Genomic DNA, 23,658 nt, shown 5'->3' on the forward strand with positions numbered 1-23,658 from the left:
GATGGAATTTCTTGTTCTAAATTCAGGCCACATTCTGATTCATTCCTAATACAATATCAGGCTACTTAGTACAAGCTTTAATTTAAATTGCCAACACTTTCAAGCAACAAAAATATAGCTGAATTTAATGATCTCATTATCAGTGATAAACAATTACTGTGCAGATTTTTAGACAAGCCATGTCTGCAATATTTTAAGACACTTGTTTTACCAGTGATGGGCATCTACATTAACAAAAACTGAAAACCCCAAATCAACATGACTTGTACATAATGAATGGGTGCCACAATCTACAATGTAAAATTGAGAAGTGCCTAAAAACCTGAATATTTTGAGTTGCTATTTTGGGCTGAAAGCATAATTAGTCACAACAGACACTTGAAAGCAAGAAGATTCTAGAAAGCTAACTATTAAAAATAAATCCATTGGGGAAAGCCTCTCTTGATTTGATGGTCTGCATTTCTACTTGAGATTATATTTAAAGTATATTTCAGAGAATCACTTTGCTGGAAGCAGAACTTTGAAGGAATAGAATTTAAAAAGATTAACCCTGAAACAAAACGTTTAAAACATACGCACATACATATGCATTTGTGTGGCTGTATATCTCTCTATACACATATATATCCATGAAAAATGACTAAAAATATATATGAGAAAGAAATTCTCCAACTTTTAAGCCTAGTTCACTAGGAAATTTTTTTAAACTAAAAGAAAAAACATATCATTGACTACAGACAATTCTAAAAGTCATCAAATCATGTTGAGTATTGAGGCCAAGTGTTTTAGAAGTCCATTAAAGAGAATAAAATTAGACTGGTATAGAGGTCTGTATTTAAACAGTGAGGAATCCAAATAACCAAATGGTGACTTTAATAAAAACTGCAGTGAATATTGTAAGCAAGAATGTCTGATCACATAGCATGTTTAGAGCTGAGGACATATGCCAAGAGGCTAAAGCTCATACGGTGGTTTTGCTCCATAGTTATAAGACACAAAATATAATAATGCTATAAGTTCTGGAGGCTCAGTGTATATCATGGCAAGTATAGTTAATAATACCGTTACTATATAACTGAAATTTGCTAACAGTTGATGTGAGGTCATGCATATGTTAATTAGCTTGTGCATGGTAATCATTTCACAATGTACACATATGTATCAAAACATCAAGTTAAATACCTTTGATATACATAATTCTTGTCAATCAAACTTCAGTAAAACTCAAAAAGAGTTAATATCTCTACCACCTAAAAAAATACAATAGTCCTAACTGGAGCTCACCATTAGGATTAAATTACAATCCAATGGATAGTGGGCACTAGTGTCATGAAAAGTGAAAGTGAAAAAAAATTTACACTCAGAATATTGGAAGCACCATTGGACAAGAAGCTCACAGGAACAGGAAGGCTAGTTTTACATTACATTTGTCTGGCAGACGACAGTGTTCAAACGCTAGGATGGATTCTCTTGATCACTTTGGTAAGGCATATTCTTACCATGGATGGTACATTCTTCTGGATGGTATCCAGAAGACAGGTCAACAAATTCAATGGCATAGAAGTTTCTCCTCATACATGTAACTTATTTGCTCATTTCTTTTTATTTTATAAAAAAAATTAGATTACTTTTAATTTACAGTAATTATAAAATTATTGGCTACATTCCCCATGTAAAATATATCCTTGAATCTACCTTCTACCCAATAGTTTGTACCTCTCAATCCTCTCCTATAGTTCCCCTCCCACTCTACTGGTAACCACTAGTTTGTTCACCAGATCTGTTAGTCTGTTATATTCATTAGTTTGTTGTGTTTTTTAGAGTCAACATATAAGTGATATCATATTTGTCTCTCTCTCTCTTACTTAGCATAATGCCCTCCAAGTCTATTTGTGTTGCTGCAAATGACAAAATTTCATTCTTCTTTATGGATGAGTAGTATTCCATTGTGTGTATGTGCATGTGTGTGTGTATGCATGTATGTGAGTGTTAGTTGCTCAGTCGTGTCCGACTCTTTGCAACACCATGGACTGTATCTGACCAGATTCCTCTGTCCATGGAATTTCCCAGGCAAGAATACTGGAGTGGGTTGCCATTCCCTCCTCCAGGGGATCTTCCTGACCCAGCAACCAAACTCAGGTCTTTTGCATTGCAGGCAGATTCTTCACCATCTGAGCCACCAGGGAAGACCCTAGTATTCCACTGTGTGTGTATGTGTGTGGGTGTGTATATACACACACATATTTTATATATATACATATACATATGGGCTTCTCTGATAGCTCAGTTGGTAAAGAATCTGCCTCCAATGCAGATGACCCAGTTCCATTTGTGGGTTGGGAAGATCCGCTGGAGAAGTGATAGGCTACCCACTCCAGTATTCTTGGGCTTCCCTTGTGGCTCAGATGGTAAAGAATCCACCTGTAATGCAGGAGACCTGGGTTCGATCCCTGGGTTGGGAAGATCCCCTGGAGAAGGGAAAGGCTACCCACTCCAATATTCTGGCCTGGAGAATTCCATGGACTGTATAGTCCATGGGGTCACAAATAGTCAAGAGTCAAACACAACTGAGTGACCTTCACTTTCATACATGTTTATACACACACACATATACATCACATTGTCTTTATCTACTCATTTGTTGATGGACAACTAGGTTGTTTCCATGTCTTAGTAACTATAAATAATGCTGCTATGAACACTGGGTTGCATGCATTTTTTTGAATTAGTGTTTTTGTTTTTTTAAGCTATTTATGTCTAGGAGGAGAATTTCTGGGTCATACAGTAGTTCTTAGTTTTTGAGAGACCTCAATATTGTTTTCCACAGTGGCTGCACCAATTTACATTCCCACCAACAAGGTACAAGGATTCTCTTTCTCCCCATCCATGACAACATTTGTTACCCATAGGCTTTTTGATGATAGCCATTCTGATAGCTGTGAGGGGTTATTTCATTGCAGTTTTGATTTGTATTTTCCTGATGATCAACTGTGGAGGTACGGGTGAGCAGTGGCCTGCCGCAGGGGCTCTGGGTGCAGCAGACCTGGGTATGGCATAAGCCCTTTTGGAGGAGGTTGGCATTAACCCCACCATAGAACCACCTGAACTTATACAGGACTGGGGAAACAGACTCTTGGAGGGCACAAACAACACCTTGTGTGTACCAGGACCCAGGAGAAAGGAGCAGTGACCCTACAAGAAACTGACCCAGACATGCCCATGTGTGTCCTGGAATCTCCAGCAGAGGTGTGGATCGGCAGTGGCCTGCTTCAGGGTCAGAGGCACTGAGTACAGAAGTGTGTGCATGGGACCTTTTGAAGGAGGTCACCATTATCTTAGTTACCTCCACCATAGTTTGGCCTCAGGTCAAGCAACAGGGAGGGAACACAGCCCCACCCATCAACAGAAAATTGGATTAAAGATCTACTGAGCATGGCCCCACACATCAGAACAAGACCCAGTTACCCCCAACCCAGTCAGTCTCTCCCATCAGGAAGCTTCCATTAGCCTCTTATCCTTATCCATCAGAAGGCAGACAGAATGAAAACCACAATCACAGAAAACTAACCAAACTGATCACATGGACCACAGCCTTGTCTAACTAAATGAAACTATGAGACATGCCGTGTAGGGCCACTCAAGACAGAAGGGTCATGGTGGAGAGTTCTAACAAAACGCAGTCCACTGGAAAGGGAATGGCTAACCACTTCAATATTTCTTGCCTTGAGAATCCCATGAACAGTATGAAAAGGCAAAAAGGCATGACACTGAAAGATGAACTTCCCAGGTTTATAGGTGCCCAATATGCTACTGGAGATCAGTGGAGAAATAACTCCAGAAAGAATGAAGAGATGGAGCCAAAGCAAAAACAACACCCAGTTGTGGATGTGATGGGTAATGGAAGTAAACGCCAATGCTGTAAAGAGCAATACTGTATAGGAACCTGGAATGTTAGGTCTGTGAATAGAGGCAAATTGGAAGTGGTCAAACGGGAGATGGCAAGAGTGAACACTGACATTTTAGGAATCAGTGAAATAAAACTGACTGGAATGGGTGAATTTAAGTCAGATGACCATCATATCTACTACTGTGGGCAAGAATCCCTTGAAAGAAATGGAATAACCATCATAGTCAACAAAAGAGTCCGAAATGCAGTACTTGGATGCAATCTAAAAAATAACAGAATGATCTCTGTTGGTTTCCAAGGCAAACCATTCAATATCACAGTAATCCAAGTCTATGCCCCAACCAGTAACGCTGAAGAAGCTGCAGTTGAATGGTTTTACGAAGACCTACAAAACCTTCTAGAACTAACACCCAAAAAAGATGTCCCTTCATTATAGGGGACTGGAATGCAAAAGTAGGAAGTCAAGAGCTACCTGGAGTAACAGGCAAATTTGGCTTTGGAGTACAAAACAAAGCAGGTCAAAGGATAACAGAGTTTTGAAAAGAATGCACTGGTCATAACAAACATCCTCTTCCAACAACACAAGAGAAGACTCCACATATGGACACCACCAGATGGTCAATACCGAAATCAGACTGATTATATTCTTTGCAGCCAAAGATGGAGACATTCTATACAGTCAGCAAAAACAAGACTGGGAGCTGACTGTGGCTGAGATCATGAACTCCTTATTGCCGAATTCAGACTTAAATTGAAGAAAGTAGCGAAAAACGCTAAACCATTCAGGTATGACCTAGATCAAATCCCTTACGATTATACAGTGGAACTGAAAATAGATTCAAGGGATTAGACCTGATAGACAGAGTGCCTGAAGAACTATGGACAGATGTCCGTAATTGTACAGGAGGCAGTGATCAAGACCATCCCCAAGAAAAAGAAATGCAAAAAGGCAAAATGGTCGTTGAGGAGGCCTTACAAATAGCTGAGAAAAGAAAAAAAGATAAAGGCAAAGGAGGAAAGGAAAGATATACCCATTTGAATGCAGAGTTCCAAAGATAGCAAGGAGGGACGAGAAAGCCTTTCTCAGTGATCAATGCAAAAAATAGAGGAAAATGATAGAATGGGAAAGACTAGAGATATTTTCAAGAAAGTTAGAATACCAAGGGAACATTTCATGCAAAGATGGGCTCGATAAAGGACAGAAATAGTATGGACCTAACAGAAGCAGAAGACATTAAGAGGTGGCAAGAATATACAGAACTATCCAAAAAAGATCTTCATGATCCAAATAACCACGATGGTATGATCACTCACCTAGAGCCAGACATCCAGGAATGTGAAGTTAAGTGGGCCTTAGGAGGCATCACTATGAACAAAGCTAGTGGAGGTGTGATGGAATTCCAGTTGAGCTATTTCAAATCCTGAAAGACGATGCTGTGAAAGTGATGTACTCAATATGCCAGCAAACTTGGAAAACTCAGCAGTGGCCACAGGACTAGAAAAGGTCAGTTTTCATTCCAATCCCAAAGAAAGGCAATGCCAAAGAATGTTCAAACTACCACACAACTGTACTCATCTCACACACTAGGAAAGTAATGCTCAAAATTCTCCAAGCTGGGCTTCAACAGTACTTGAACTGTGAACTTCCAGATGTTCAAGCAGATTTAGAAAAGGCAGAGGAACCAGAGATCCAGTTGCCAACATCCACTGAATCATCAAAAAAGCAAGAGAGTTCCAATAAAACATCTATTTCTGCTTTATTGACTACGCCACAGCCTTTACTGTGTGCATCACAATAAACTGTGGAAAATTCTGAAAGAGACGGGAATACCAGACCACCTGACCTGCCTCCTGAGAATCCTGTACGCAGGTCAAGAAGCAATAGTTAGAACTGGACATGAAAGAACAGACTGGTTCCAAATTGAGAAAGGAGTATGTCAAGGCTGTATATTGTCACCCTGCTTATTTAACATATATGCAGAGTACATCATGAGAAATGCTAGACTGGATGAAGCACAAACTGGAATCACGACTGCCGGGAGAAATATCAATAACCTCAGATATGCAGATGACACCACCCTTATGGCAGAAAGTGAAGGACTAAAGAGCCTCTTGAAGAAAATGAAAGAGGAGAGTAAAAAACTTGGCTTAAAACTCAACATTCAAAAAACTAAGATCATGGGATCCAGTCCCATCACTTCATGGCAAATAGATGTGGAAACAATGGAAACAGTGACAGACTTTATTTTGGGGGGCTCCAAAATCACTGCAGATGGTGACTGCAGCCATGAAGTTAAAAAAACAGTTACTCCTTGGAGAAAAGCTATGACCAACCTAGACAGCATATTAAAAAGCAGAGACATTACTTTAAAACAAAGGTCTCTCTAGTCAAAGCTATGGTTTTTCCAGTAGTCGTGTATAGATGTGAAAGTTGGACTATAAAGAAGGCTGAGCACCGAATAATTGATGCTTTTTTAACATAAATGTATTTATTTTAATTGGAAGCTAATTACTTTACAATACTGCATTGGTTTTGCCATACATCAACATGAATCCACCACAGGTGTACACGTGTTCACTATCCTGAACCCCCCCTCCCACCTCCCTCCCCATACCATCCCTCTGGGTCATCCCAGTGCACCAGTCCCAAGCTTCCGGTATCCTGCATCGAACCTGGACTGGCATTTCATTTCACATATGATATTATACATGTTTCAATGCCATTCTCCGAAATCATCCCACCCTCTCCCTCTCCCAGAGTCCAAAAGACTGTTCTATATATACATCTGTGTCTCTTTTGCTGTCTCGAACTGTGGTGTTCGAGAAGACTCTTGAAAGTCCCTTGGACTGCAAGGAGATACAACTTGTCAATCCTAAATGAAATCAGTGCTGAATATTCATTGGAAGGACTGATGCTGAAGCTGAAACTCCAATACTTTGGCCACCTGATGCAAAGAGCTGACTCACTGGAAAAGACCCTGATGCTGGGAAAGATTGAGGGCAGGAGGAGAAGGGGATGACAGAGGATGAGATGGTTGGATGGCATCATTGAATCGATGGACATGGGTTTGGGTGGACTCTGGGAGTTGGTGATGGACAGGGAGGCCTGGCGTGCTGCAGTTGACAAAGAGTTGGACACGACTGAGCGACTGATCTGAACTGAACTGAGTTCTTAGTTTTAAATTGGGTTCTTTGGCTTTTCATGTCGAGTCATATAAACTGTTTATATATGTTGGATATTAATTTCTCAATGGTCTTATAATTTTCAAATATTTTCTTCCATTCAGTAGGTCGATTTTCAATTTCGCCAGTGGTTTCCTTTGCTGTGCACAAGTCTTTATATACATATAATTTAATTTTTACAAGAAAGAACTAAAAAGTCAAACATAGTAGCTACATGAATTCCATAGTCTGACCTTCCTTTCTGGTCTAATTGTCTATTACTTCCTTTCACTGTTACTGTTCACCAAAATTTATTTATACTTTTATGAGTCTCATATATTATTCATTTAATTCATTTGCAAACATGGTTGCAAGACAGGTTCTCAATGCACAGGAGAGTCCAGAGTAGACAGAAAAGAGCTGACAAGATGTTATGCTTAACCTATGACCAATAGCAAATTATCATCAAAATGGGGACCCCCCAATAACATGTCCACTTATGATATTGTTTTCCAGCAGGAAAAAATGCTGGAGAATGTCAAGGACCTAAATGATCAACTGTCTGCAATTTCTCAAAGAAGCTACCATATTTCATCATGATTTTCAACTGCTTTTCTGAAAGAACTTTGATAATTCTACATAATATATCAAATTAAATAGAAACAGTCTGTTCTGGAACTTTACATGTTATATTAACTTGAGCTTATTTCAATACTCTGTATATGGGGATATACTCATATTGACATTTATATCTCATTCTCTATTTAAACTTTATTGATCATCATTTACTGAACATACTCAGAGCTCTGAACTTACTGTGTCTCTCCATTCATGCTTCTCATGCAATTAATGAGGGTATTATGAATATATTTTGTGCAAGGCCTTGTGTTCAACATTTAAAGGAATTTAAAGGGAAAAAATAACATTAAATAACAATTAAGCATCACATGGGAGTGATATTATAAAACACTGTTTAAAAAGGATTGAAATATTTATTTTAGAGCTTAGGAAATGCAGATTCAAACAGGTTATTTGCCAATGTGTCACTAAGTTTTTGGTCCATGGTCAAACATTTGGAAAGTATTAGAATCAAGTTTTGATATTAGGTCTGAGAGTGAAACCTCTGAATTCTTACTCTTCATGCCATGTATCTTATCCATTTAGAACAGTACATGGTTATATACACCAAAGTCACAAGAGCAACAACTATCCCTAATGCTTGTGGTCAACCTGTCCACCTAGCACAAATCCTAGCACATAATACAGATGCAATTATTTCTTGTAATTTAACTGAAGATAAATATGCTTAAGGAATTTAGGATCTTGCAAAGTGTTTCTAGTAGGTGAAAGACAACCATGTTGTCAAATACAAACAGAGAAATGCAAACAGCCCATTAAAGGAACAGTGAGGAAGTTTGAAATTAATTCTGATCTAGGGAATAGGTCACTCAGATAGGGGATGCTGTTGATATTCCATACAGATGGCCTTTTACCAGCTCTATGCACCCATGTCCAGGTTCCTACACATGCTGCTGCTAAAGGCTCCCTCCAATATCTTAGGATTGTTCTGGGCACTGGAGGATGAGAGCTAGAAGTGCCAGAATGTTTTATGTGCCCTATCTTACTGGGAGGCCCCAAGCCAGTAAGTGAATGATGTGAAAGAATGGAAGTCTAGTTTCTTTACTTCAAGAAGAGATTCTCAAGTATAAATTGTACCCATCCATGTTATCATGGCATCAGGCTGAATCTGGGAGTTTACCTGAAATTATACCCCTTCTTGGTTTCTATTCTTTATCTGTGTTGCCCAGCTTTCTTACTGAATGTAGACAAGCTAGTGAGTGTAGAAAAATACAGGTTATGTTTGGTAAGAAAGACGTTATCTAATGTGTTAGGTTGTCTAGTAAGTAGTAGTAAATAAGTTCAGAGAGAAGGGTAAAGAGATGGCATTCTGATCCTAGGGCATCTTAATGAAGCAATGAGGTCTTATGTAGTATATAGATAAAGTGAAGCTATTGAAGGGCCCCATGCATCCTAAGTCTCTTCATATTTTTCAAAACTATGTAGGCATCTATTTGGACATTCTTCTGAGTAGCAAGGTCATTCAATTAGTTGTTATTTGAATACCCTGTAGAAGCTATAATTCTCTAAAGACAGGAGGAGGGGAGAAGCAGGGACATAGGAGAGCATAGTTCACTATCTTTTCAAGGCTTTATATCTTTTGGTAGTTAGCACTGTGTATCTTAAATAACTCCTATTCCCTGACTATTCAGAATGTACATCCTCATTTTTCAGATCACACTATCCCTCTTTTCTGGTTCATTTTCTCTGTACTTATCACCATGTCATATATGATAAATAGCATTCATTTCATTTTAAATAACCCTCAATTGGATCAAAAGCTCCACAGAATACATTGTCATTTCAATATAGTGTACTGGTGTGTCTCAAGTGACTTGAATTGTATCCACAACACAGTAGACACTTCATAGCTTTGCCACGTGAAGAAGTCACATGTTACATAATTTCTCAAGCCTCAATTGTGCTTCTTACACTACAGTTATGCAATTAAAATGAAAACATGTATAAAATTTTGAGTCACACACTTAGTATACATTTAATAAAAGGTAACAAATTCCAATCCCTATCACAATTTCAGTGGCACTTTCCACAGAAATAGTAAAAAAAAAATCTTAAATTTCATATGAAACAATCAGTTCAGTTCAGTTCCTCAGCTGTGTCAGACTCTTTGCGACCCCATGAACTGCAGCACGCCAGGCATCCCTGTGCATCACCAACTCCCGTAGTTCACTCAAACTCATGTCTATCAAGTCTCATCCTCTGTCGTTCCCTTCTCCTCCCACCTTCAATCTTTCCCAGCATCAGAAAAAAAAAAAAAAAGTGAAAGTCGCACAGTCATGTCTGACTCTTTGAAATCTCACAGACTGTAGCCAGCCTGGCTCCTTTGTCCATGGCATTCTCCAGGCAAGAATACTGGAGTGGGTTGCCATTCCCTTCTCCAGGAGATCTCCCCGACCCAGGGATCGAACCTAGGTCTCCTGCATTGCAAACAAATTATTTACCAATGGAGCCACTAGGGTAGCCCAGCATCTTCTTTTCCAATGAGTCAGTTCTTCACATCAGGTGGCCAAAGTAATAGAGTTTCAGCTTCAGCATCAGACCTTCCAATGAATATTCAGGACTACTTTCCTTTAGGATGGACTGGCTGGATCTCCTTGAAGTCCAAGGGACTCTCAAGAGTCTTCTCCACCACCACAGTTCAAAAGCATCAATTCTCTGGCACTCAGCTTTCTTTATAGTGCAACTCTCACATCCATATATGACTGCTGGAAAAATCACAGCTTTGACTAGACAGACCTTTTTTGGCAAAGTAATGTGTCTGATTTTTAATATGCTGTCTATTTTGGTCATAGCTTTTCTTCCAAGGAGCAAGCATCTTTTCATTTCATGGCTGCAGTCACCATCTACAGTGACTTTAGAACCCTCCCTGCAAATAAAATCTGTCATTATTTCCATTTTTTCTCCATCAATTTGCCATGAAATGATGGGCCTGGATGCTGTGATCTTAGTTTTCTGAATGTTGAGATTTAAGCCAACTTTTTCACTCTCCTCTTTCACTTTCATCAAGAGGCTCTTTACTTCTTCTTCACTTTCTGCCATAAGGATGGTGTCATCTGCATATGTGAGGTTATTGATATTTCCCCTGGCAATCTTGATTCCAGCTTGTGTGTCCTCCAGCCCAGCATTTCTCATGATGTACTCTGCATATAAGTTAAATAAGCAGGGTGACAATATACAGCCTTGATGTACTCCTTTCCCAATTTGCAACCAGTCTGTTGTTCCATGTCCAGTTCTAACTGTTGCTTCTTGATCTGCATACAGATTTCTCAGGAGGCAGGTAAGGTGGTCTGGTATTCCCATCTCCTTAAGAATTTTCCAGTTTTTTGTGATCCATACAGTCAAAGGCTTTGGCATAATCAATAAAGAAGAAAGAGATGTTTTTCTGAAACTCTCTTGCATTTTTGATGATCCAATGGACGTTTGTAATTAGATTTCTGGTTCCTCTGCCTTTTCTAAATACAGTTTGAACATCTAGAAGTTCATGGTTAGTGTACTGTTGAGGCCTGGCTTTGAGAATTTAAGCACTACTTTGCTAGCATGTGAGATGAGTGCAATTATACAGTAGTTTGAACATTCTTTGGCATTAACTTTCTTTGGGATTGGAATGAAAACTGACCTTTTCCAGTCCTGTGGCCACTGCTGAAAAAAGAAATGCAAAAAGGCAAAATGGTTGTTGAAGAGACCTAACAAATAGCTGAGGAAAGAAGAGAAGCGAAAGGCAAAGGAGAAAAGAAAATATATACCCATCTGAATGCAGAGATCCAAAGAACAGCAAGGAGAGATTAGAAAGCCTTCCTCAGTGATCAATGCAAAGAACAGAGGAAAGCAATAGAATGGGAAAGACTAGAGATCTCTTCAAGAAAATTAGAAATATCAAGGGAACATTTCTTGCAAAGATGAGCACAGTAAAGGACAGAAATGGTACGGACCTAACAGAAGCAGGAGATATTAAGAAGAGGTGGCAAGAATATACAGAAGAACTATCCAGAAAAGATCTTCACAACCCAGATAACCATGATGGTATGATCACTCACCTAGAGTCAGACATCCTGGAATGCAAAGTCATGTGGGCCTTATGAAGCATCACTACAAACAAAAGCTAGTGGAGGTGATGGAATTACAGTTGAGCCATGAAACAATGAAGAATCCTAGTCAAAGCAATCCTGAAAAAGAATGAAGTTGGAGGCATCACACCTGCCAATTTTAAACTTTAGTACAAAGGTATACTAATCAAAAAGCATGGTACTTCCATAAAACAGACACATAGACCAATAGAACAAAATCAAGATCCCAGAAACAAATCTATGCATAAACAGTTAGCTAACAACTGACAAGGGAGCTAAGGAAACTTGTTGAGGAAACTCTTTTCAATAAAGATCTGTGAAAACTATATCAGATCAGATCAGTTGCTCAGTCGTGTCCGACTCTTTGCGACCCCATGAATCGCAGCACTCCAGGCCTCCCTGTCCATCACCAACTCCCAGAGTTCACTCAGACTCAGGTCCATCGAGTCAGTGATGCCATCCAGCCATCTCATCCTCTGTCGTCCCCTTCTCCTCCTTCCCCAATCCCTCCCAGCATCAGAGTCTTTTCCAATGAGTCAACTCTTCACATGAGGTGGCCAAAGTACTGGAGTTTCAGCTTCAGCATCATCCCTCCAAAGAAATCCCAGGGCTGATCTCCTTCAGAATGGACTGGTTGGATCTCCTTGCAGTCCAAGGGACTCTCAAGAGTCTTCTCCAACACCACAGTTCAAAAGCATCAATTCTTCGGCGCTCAGCCTTCATCACAGTCCAACTCTCACATCCATACCTGACCACAGGAAAAACCATAGCCTTGACTAGACATACCTTTGTTGGCAAAGTAATGTCTCTGCTTTTGAATATGCTATCTAGGTTGGTCATAACTTTCCTTCCAAGGAGTAAGCATCTTTTAATTTCATGGCTGCAGTCACCATCTGTGGTGATTTTGGAGTCCAGAAAAATAAAGTCTGACACTGTTTCCACTGTTTCCCCATCTATTTTCCATGAAGTGGTGGGACCAGATGCCATGATCTTCGTTTTCTGAATGCTGAGCTTCAAGCCAACTTTTTCACTCTCCACTTTCACTTTCATCTAGAGGCTTTTTAGTTCCTCTTCACTTTCTGCCATAAGGGTGGTGTCATCTGCATATCTGAAGTGAAAACTATGTACTCACACGCAAAAAATGAAATTAAACCTCTAACTTACACCACTTATAAAAGTTAATGCAAAATGGATAAAAAAATCTTAAAATTAAGACCAGAAACCATAAAACTAAGAAGAAAAAAAAAAACAGAGGAAAAACCTCTTTCCCAATGGTATTGACAATTTTTTTTTAAATATGACACTAAAAACACAAGCAACAAAAGCAAAAAAAAAAAAATTAGTAAGCAGTACTCAGTTCAATTCAGTTCAGTTCAGTTGCTCAGTTGTGTCTAACTCTTTGCGAACCCATGAACCACAGCACGCCAGGCCTCCCTGTCCATCACCAACTACCAGAGTCCACCCAAACCCATGTCCATTGAGTCAGTGGACATCCAATCATCTACATTAAACTAAAAAGCTACTGCACAGTAAAAACAAAATGAAATGAAAAAGTCAACCAAATGAAAAGGTAACCTACAAAATAAGAGAAAGCATTTACAAACCACGTCTATTAAATAGTTAATATCCAAATATACATGTATATGTGTGTATGTGTATATACGTATAGAAGCTTTACAACTCAATAGCAAAAATAATAGTAATAATTCAATTTAAAAAGAGAGAAATGACTTTAGTAGACATTATTCCAAAGGAGATATTGAAATGGCCAACAGGGACATGAAAAGGTGCTCAGCATTAATAATCATCAGTAAAATATAGCCAGTGAATGTAAGTTGGCTGCTACTATAGAAAGCAGTATGGAGGTTCCCCAAAATACTAAAAATAGAACTCCTACATGAGCCAGTAACTCCACTTCTGGGTATATATCCAAAGGACATGAAATCACTGTCTTGAAGAGGCTCTGCACCCCCATTGCTCACTGCAACATTATTCACAACAGTCAAGACATAGAAACAATCTAAGCATCCTTCAACAAATGAATGGATAAAGAAAATTTGGTTATATACAAATATTAGTTAGCATTAAAAAAGAAGGAAATTCTACCACTTGAGATGAACCTTGCTGCTGCTGCTGCTGCTAAGTCGCTTCAGTCGTGTCCGTCTCTGTGCGACCCCATAGACGGCAGCCCACCAGGCTCCCGTCCCTGGGATTCTCCAGGCAAGAACACTGGAGTGAGTTGCCATTTCCTTCTCCAATGCATGAAAGTGAAAAGTGAAAGTGAAGTCGTTCAGTTGTGTCCGACTCTTTGTGACCCCATGGACTGCAGCCTACCAGGCTCCTCCGCCCATGGGATTTTCCAGGCAAGAGTACTGGAGCGGGATGCCATTGCCTTCTCTGAGATAAACCTTAGGACATTACTAAGTTAACTAAGCCAGATAGAGGGAAAAAAAATACTGTATGATCTCACTTTTCTGTGGAATCTATAAATACTGAACTCATAGAAACAGAGCAGAATGTTGGTTGTTAGGGGTGTGAGTAGGTAGGTGAGTGGAGAAAACAGATGAAGGCACTTCAAGTACCCAAATTTCCAGTTATCAGATGAATAAGTTATGGGAAAGTAATGTATAGCATAGTGAGCATAGTTAACAACATCATATATTCAGAAGGTGCTGACAGTAGATCCTAAGGGTTCTCACCCTCTCTCCCCGCCCCCCAACACGCAATGCAACTACTTGACGTGATGAATGTGCTAACCTTATTGTGGTAATCATATCACAAAATACAAAAGTATCAAATCACTGCATTATATACCTTAAACGTACATAATGTTATGTGTCAATTTTTTTCTCAGTAAAGCTAGCAAAAAATGTTATGAATTCCTCCTTTAAGGAAACCTCATCACCTAACTGCAGAGTGAGTTCTACCATGAATTTTCTCAAGATTATCTGTGAAGAAATTTTGATCTATACACCATGACAACTGAAGTTTGTCTTATAAATAGCACTCACCAGTTTCTATTTGTAGCATTGTCATTTACAACTTATCAAGATTCAGACATATGTATGCCCATACAAATATAAATATATACATATATATGAGTATATGAATGCATACACATATAGATACAAATATATACTGTATGTATAAATATATGAAATATCTATTTAAAATTTACATTTATGAGTAGTTACAAAATATATATGAGTAAAAAAGAAAACTCATGGGCTTCCTTGGTGGCTCAGTGTTAAAGAATTCGCCTGCCAATGCAGAAGCCGCAGGTTAGATCCCTGATCCAGGAAGATCCCATACGCCGCAGAGCAGCTAAGCCCATGCGCCACAACTATTGAGCCTGTGCCTTAGAGCCCAGAAGCTGCAACTGCTGAGCTCATGTGTCACAACTTCAGAAATCTGAGTGCCCTAGAACCCATGCTCCATAACAAGAGAAGCCACTGCAATGGGAAGCCTCATACCACAAATAGAGAGTAGCCCCTGCTTGCTGCAACTAGAGAAAAGTCCACACAGCAACGAAGAGCTTACACAGCCAAGAATAAATAAATAAAAACAGTACCTTCAAGAGAGCAAACAAAAAAATAAATAAAAACTCATGTTTTCTAGGTTTCATTTAATAAGCTTGAGGTTTCAGTTTCCAATAGTGTTGAACAAAGAAATGTAAATATTTGCTGAATAAATAGCTGCCTTTCTCTTTTCAGGATAAAGGTGATGGTGGTATGGGTAAAGAAAAAGTAGATATTGTGACAAGTATTGCTCAGTGTCCAACTTACAAACACTGCAGTTATTTCTGTTCATTTGGTACATCAAAATCAAGGAGCATTTTGCCACTTTTTAGCAGATGTCACTGCCTATTAAAAGGTTTTTCTTGAAGAGTGACTCAACCCAAAAAGAAAATCAAAGTAACTCAACATTATCTGCAGTGACACCAAAAATCCAATCCTTTATGCTAAAGCATTCTCTGAGAATATTTTTCCACCTCAAAGTTACTTCCAGACTATACACTAATAACACTATGTTTTAACAAAAAATTAGTTCATAATAGGGAGAAAATTCCAACAATATAAAATAGAATTGCTAAACAGTATGCTGCTTTAAGAGGTTCTGAACTTCCAGAACAGAAATAAACTTTCTAAATTTGCTCAAAAAGAAAACAAGTGAAATATAAATACATTTATTTTTGCATTTTTACATATTTAACATATTTGAGGACAGAAAACTCTACATGTAAAACAAAAATAAACCAAGCATTTATGAGTCATACAGTTTATTTTCCAAAATGTCTCAAACTTCACACTGGTATTTATAGTTTATTTCAGGAGATAATAAGTCAGTGCTCACTTTACTTAACCACAGATAAAGGAGGTGGGAATACAAAACAATAGAAATAAATGAAAAATGTCTGACAAGAAACTGATGGATTTTAGTAAAATGTATAGACAGAGAAGAACATATCTGAACTAACAAGTAATCACTTTCCTAGAAGGTGACCACAGATGAAAATAGCTGAGGATCTGATCTGAGACTTAAATATGTAAACAGTATTTCTCATGGTTGACTACATCTTACAATAATGGTTTTATGACCTCACTGTTACTCACAGTAGAAGTTAAAAAGAAAGATTTTACTATTGTTTTCCTTTTAGTATTCCAAACAACAACTTTTGCTTAACTATTTTTCTACTATGAAGAGGAGGGAAATTGAAAACCCCAAAGCCCTTATAAAACTGATTTTTATAAATTGAGATGTAATTGACATATTACATTAGTTTCAAGTATACAACATAAAGCTTCAATGTTTGCATAACATATTCTTGATTTTTATAAGGCTACTTACTGTCTTATTTTGTTTTACCTGCTACGTGTTTTCAAAGGCAATGTAACACCAGAAATTGAGTACCCTGCCAGCCCAAAGCATTCATATGCCCTAGACTTTCTGTAAAGGAACTGTAGCGCCTAATTTCTGATTTAGATACTTTTTCTTCCCTTGTCATAAGTGCTAAAATCAAAACACAAAATACCCAAACTCACAGAAAAACTTTAGTCCTCCTAAGAAAAATAGACATGAGAAACAAATACTGAAAGTAAGATTATGTAAACCTTTATCTTTGTGTGTGCTTTAAAAACTAAAGCACACAAAGTCAGTTTGTGGAATAAAGAAAAAAAAAGTGTCCTTGTACCCTTTTAACATGTGCTTCAATGATCATTTTATTCTTTATCATATGCACTGATGAAGTACAAGAACTCTCTATCTTTACTTTGAACATGGTTATTAAAATTTAAAACTATTTCTTCTAAATACATTTTCTTCTTGTCAAAAACTTGGGCAGTTTTTACCCCAGTTGCATCTCTCTCTGCTGGTTCTCAGACATGGAGTAGATCCACCCACTTCAGTTTTAGTAATTTTCATAGGTTTATATTCATTAAAATAATGACATCAATAAACAAAATATTAGTGTTAGGGGCACAGAAATAAGAAAAGAAGATGCCAAGGTCCATTACTTTTTTGTGATACATCAAATGACATTGTAACAATTTTTTATTGTGCTATTCAAAATAATTTGCTATTAAGGTTGACTCAGAAATCTATACAGTTAAAAACAGTATCAAAGTACCCGATTTCAGATATCTGATGATTTGCATAGTGGTAATTTCTCTTTGATGCATTATTAACATACTGTACCATCACCACATATCTTAGTTAATTCATGCAGGAAACATGAAGTGAACAGGAGAGGGTGAGAGGGAAGGTGTCAGAGGGAATGGAAGAGAACAAAGATGGAGACAGAAAAGGAGTGAGAAGGAGAGCACCTTGCATCATGCCCTTAAGCACACCTGCCACCCCATTACCTACATCCATTTCCCCCACAGGAACCAGGAAAAAAAGAGCTGTAGCTTCTTTGGGGATATTAGCTCTCAGTCTGTCTTATCTAATGTGTTTCTATGATTCTGAACCTGTCGTCATGCCATAATATGGGGTGCTCTAAGGATTTTTAAGCATAATTTTAGCTGTCCTAGTTTTCCCTTGTACTCTGACTTTAGAATCTAATTTCTGCTTAAGTATGGACTCCAGTGTACCTGCCACACAAAGGATGCAACTGAGCATTTTAGCAATAAAAGGGACATGGACGATTTGACTGTCTACTGGTACCAGTGTAGTATCACAATTTTCTAATCGGTAAATCAGACAAAAAAAAGTGGCCTCAAATGATTCTTCTGGGGACAGAATGAGACAATACATGCTAAGGCCCTGGTTCAGTGCTTGACTCATGATGAGAAAACAAAAATTTGGAGCTAATGTTATCTGCAAGTTTTGTACTTATTTTCCAACAGTCTAGAACAGCGCTGTATTGCTGCACAAGTAGAAGAAGTTTGCCTAATAAAAAGGAACTCCCTAAGCAGGTTATGTATTTCATGGTCATCCGCCACAAACCTGTATAGAGGTCAGAATATTATTTATCATCATATATTACCAGCTGTCATGATTCACATTTATTGAAGGTCTACTATATTTTATCCTTCATAATAGGAGCTTTATACGTCGTTTGTTTAATTTTCACAGTAGCTGTGCAAATAACTTAGTATTGCGATTTTATAAACGAAGCCTCTGAGATACAAAGTTTTAGTAATATATCTAAGATTGAAATTAAGTAGAAACTGAGGTATCTCTGATTTTAAAACTAATGCTTTCTTTTTATCAATAGTTAGCCTACAAGTCAATTAAACGCACAATAGCACATGGAGTGCTTATGCATCATCTTTGGATTCATGACAGTGCTTCCCTAGTATCCTTTATCCATATCATTATGTGTAATATAAAATGCATTTTGCGCTGTTGAAAATGGAATATGGCACTGCTGTTGAAACACAGCTTCCTTTTTTGTATTTCCCAGATTGACTCATTTGTGATTTAATACGTATTTTCTCACAAAGAAAAAAAGTAGGCCATGCCATGTAAAATAAATAAATAAATAAAAGAAAGGAAAAAAATTATGTTAACAGATTCTTGTATCTATTTCTTATATCCACTTCAAAGAGTGTATATGTATTTGGTTCTTCTTCATTAGCACTTCAGCAAAAATTAATCAGTCAAAGAAATGACTATTAAGGTCACGTTGAGGCTTCAATAAATAGTACATCAATTAAAATAATCATAAATTTCCATTTTCCGGGAAGTTACTGTAAATGGTATGTTCCACTGAAAGCAGATGTGCCTGATGTGGGAGGCAATAGTGATCCCCCACATCACCACTCCCTTTCCTCCTTCCAGAACCACAGCACATACAGCTGCCCCAACTCCATGAAGTTTTGTGTTTCTCATGCTCGAGCTTGCCCTTCCTCTGGTACTCATGGAAGTATGCATCAATTCTGAAGTCTGTTTTTAAACCTTCACCTTGAGAGCAGCTGCTTCTACTGATGCTAAGAGCCACACAGACTTGATGTGAAGGAGGAAAAAAATGTCTTGAGGTACTAAAATTTGTTTGTTTGTAATTTTTACATACCTTACGTACTTGACATAACAGCACTGAGAAATGTGTTTCACTATTATGTAGAAGTGAACATTTTCCAGAAAACATTGAACAATGACAAAAACTGGTGTGCATAATCATATGCTTCCATACAGATATTCACTGATAACAGTTTGTTCACAAGATATACTCTAAGTTATGGTAAAAATATTGGGGGTATATTAAATATTATGTCTAACAATATTGTAACTACATGAATCATGTTTTCCTAGTTCCTCTCCATCCTTAAAATATTTAATGTATTTTTGCAGTTTTAAATTTGGTATAACAAGTTGGTGCAAGTTTGTTATTTAAAATCAAGAGAGATAGGACTCTAAGAAATATTATAACTTTACACATATGTGTTTGTGTGTGCATTTATATATGTGCATGTGTGTTTAAAATGTATGTAAATGATTTGTCAAAGGAAAATAATCTGATTATGAGTATCCCATTAAGCTTATTACAATGAAAGCTAATACTAATAGAAACCTGACAAATATTTGGCCAAGATAAATTGTTAACCACTAGCTGCTGCTGCTGCTGCTGCTAAGTCACTTCAGTCGTGTCCAACTCTGTGCAATCCCATAGACGGCAGCCCAACAGGCTCCCCCGTCCCTGGGATTCTCCAGGCAAGAGTACTGGAGTGGGATGCCATTTTCTTCTCCAATGCATGAAGTGAAAAGTCAAAGTGAAGTCGCTCAGTCATATCTGACTCTCAGCAACCTCATGGACTGCAGCCTACCAGGCTCCTCCATCCATGGGATTTTCCAGGCAAGAGTACTGGAATGGGGTGCCATTGCCTTCTCCGTAACCACTAGCTATTTCTGCATAAACTTCATCACTTTAATTGACAAAAAGTAAATAAAAATAAATCTCAGCAAAATAAACTACACAGTGAATTTGGGATTCTGAATACTCACAAAATCAAACATTAAAAGCCATTTTATGGTAGCATATGAGTAAATGACACTTTTACTTATAAGGATCACATATCAAGATACTGAACTTTTACAAATGTTTTTGTATCAACACCCAAACTACAAATAACTTCAAATCCTAACTCATTTCACATATGAAGAAGTAAGAGAAATATTCATGATGAAATAAAGCTAGTACCTGCTAGGTAATGCTGAAATGGGTCCTTGATGATTATTTTTCTCAGACTAATGATGTGATGACCACTCCTAAAACATTCTACAAAAAAAGCATTTGCTATAGAAAAACATCATTGACTTGCTTCAACTGCTGACACATAAGAATTAACTATATTATGATGGTTCCTATCAAGTACACCAAAGGAAACAACCCATTTCTTACCACACAGTTGATTTCACTGCTTGAGAAAACGTCAATCAAACAATTATCTCAGCCTTCAAAAATCCTTTACGACTGCATTACCAAATTAAAGTATTCCATTTCAAATGTCAAAATACATTTTAACGTGCAACATTTAGTTAGTGAAATTTTTTTCCAACATTTGTAATGCAACCAACTTAGAAGTTTATTACAAATGAATGAAATATTGCCATTCAAAATAGCATTAAACAAAGCTCAAATCTTTCTCTATATCTTTCTTAAATGTTACATATTTGGGGGCTGATATATGTATTTGGTGCAAAGAATAATGACTTTTGTTCATTCCTTTTTTGAATAGAGTTTATTTGGTAAACAGATAGGACCATATACATCATAAAGTATCATGAAACCCTAAGACAATCTCATTTTTTTGCCCCATGACTGATTCTTTAATAACCTGACTCAGGAATAGCTACTAGGAATTACAGTGTTATGGGAGAACTATTTCCCTATTTTTCCCTTTCCCCTTCTAGCAAACAGGCTCTTAATACGGCCAAGGATTCCTTTGGCGGCTACCGTTCCCCCCCACCCCCCGCCCCAAATTTGGTCTATTTTCTAAATGAGAAGCACTTAGTTACCATGGCAACAAGCTTTATATAAATAGGTCTATAGAACACCTAGCTTAGACTAGTATTTGCTAATAAGCATCAAAATGAATAACAAAAGCAATATTCAGGCAGTCATATTTAAGAAAGGAAAATATGCATTACAAAACCTATTCTACAAAAGCCACACAAAGGCAGGATATAATTCAAGAGTGAATCAACATGAAGAATTAAATTGAACATTAATTCTAAGTAAATCATAGCCATGTTATTTTCATCTGCCATTATTTTTAGGTCCCCATAAATAAAAAGAACAGGACTGTACATTCTGGGAGGACACATATGTGATAGATTTAAAACTGTGGATGTCAATATCAGCTTATATCACTAAATTAATGAACATATTAAAAGAAAATAAAGTAGTACTTTATAATGAAACACAGCTCTAACTTGCAACTATGGGAAACCTAATTTTTAATTGCAAGCCAAAGACAATATTTTGCAAAATATCCTTGAAAACAAATCAGAGCTACTTCACGTCAGCCTATATTTTAGTGTGTCAAATCTTAGGAGTATTTCTTAGGTGATAAATGCAAGGAACCACCAAGATCCTTCTTCAACAAAGGACATTTTGCCCCAGCTTTCATCTGTCATCCACTTCAGGGAATGCTTCTATTGTAAAGAGACACATTTTTCAAGGTTATACCCTTCCTAGGTCAGCCCAAAGCCAATGACTGATGAAAGCACAAGTGTCAAGTACTTGCCTTTTAGGCCCAGTGTGCACTGATTCTGGCTCTCCAGAGCGCCCTCTGGTGACAGCTGAAGCCCAGCATCGCAAACAACCAGACTTCTCTTCCCTCACACAGGGTTTGATCACCAGGTATTTGATGATTTTCACAGTGGATATATCCTTATTATGCAAACTAAAATCTACATCAGAGTTAGCTTCTGGAAAAACTAAGGGAATTAAGAGAAGCATAATAAAACAGCTGCAGGAACAATGACTTCACTGTCAATGACTATTTACAAAGGCAAAATAGAGCATTTGAATTTTTTAGCAGCTGGTATTACCAACTACTAGGCTATGACCCTAAAGGAAATACCTCATCCATTCAATCACACTGGAGTAGAACACTTAGCTAAGTTTGACAGCTTCAGTTCAGTTCAGTTGCTCAGTCGTGTCCGACTCTTTGCGACCCCATGAATCACAGCATGCCAGGCCTCCCTATCCATCACCAACTCCTGGAGTTGACCCAAACTCATGTCCATTGAGTCAGTTGAAAGCTTAAAAAATAGTCATAAATAAATAAATAAGGAAAACCACCACAAGAGGGGGCTCATGTGACAGTGTTCACAGGGCGTGTAAAGCAGTCTGTGCTACCATGGTCTCCATCTAGGTACCCAGGGCCCAAGGTACTGGGGCCAAAGCAACAGGGCACATCTCAGTTTTGCTGGTATATTTCCCTCCTTGCCATATCCTAATCTCTAGATTAGTGGTCTTTTAGCCTGTTTGCTATTTCCAAATGTAGGTGGATACGCCAGAGATATTAGCAGATGGTGGAGGTGTAGATGAAGTCTACCTGGGCCTCCTGTTCCACCCATCCTGTCTCTGGCAACTCCTTATGCTTCTGCTTTCAGGACAGAGACACCATACATCTTCAATGTTCACGATGAAAAGCGGTTCCTGAGCATCTTGCACAATGAATGACTTTTCAAGCTGCCTACTTGAGGAACCATCACACAAAAGTGATGATAAAAATGTGACCTTTAATCTACCATCTGATGCAGAAGTAATGAACAGAAGCCGTTATACTAAAGAGAAAGTTTCTGACACAAGTACAGTGATTACTTTTGAATGATATACATTGACCTTCAATTCCATAAGGGATGCAACACATTTCAGTGTCCAACTGTTCAGTTTTGGTTATAACTTGTCAGACAAAACTATTTCTCCCAATGCTAGGGTAAAAGGAATCAAGATTGTGGAATCTATATCTGACATCAAGGGAGACATAGATGAAAAAGAGAGACATGTCAGAGGCAACCAGAAACACGCAATAATGTAACTATTAAACTGTGTAAAGGAACTATCCAGGAATCTTTCAAATAACTTCAACAAGAAGAAATGCTCTGTAAGCAAAAAGAGACTTTCCCACTAACAGCCCCAAGGCCCAAGCCTACCAGTTCCCCTGAAAATCCACCTGCTTAGAAGTACAGTACGTATGGCACAAATGGAATTTGTCTGCTTATAGCAGGGCCTGACAATGACTGCCACTTACAAAAAAAGCTGTAAGGCAGTTGTGACAAGAGTATTTAATATCAATCCAAATAAAGTCACTGAGCTATAATTCTCAGTTAGTGACTCTGGAACTCCATAGTGAAATTGTGACTCCTCTTGTCTTCAGTGTTGGAATAGAGTCAAATTCTAGCCTGTTTTTTCCTACAAGAAATCCAGTTATAGGT

This window comes from Bubalus bubalis, chromosome X (genome assembly GCF_019923935.1).
Source record: "Bubalus bubalis isolate 160015118507 breed Murrah chromosome X, NDDB_SH_1, whole genome shotgun sequence".
Taxonomy (NCBI): Eukaryota; Metazoa; Chordata; class Mammalia; order Artiodactyla; family Bovidae; genus Bubalus; species Bubalus bubalis.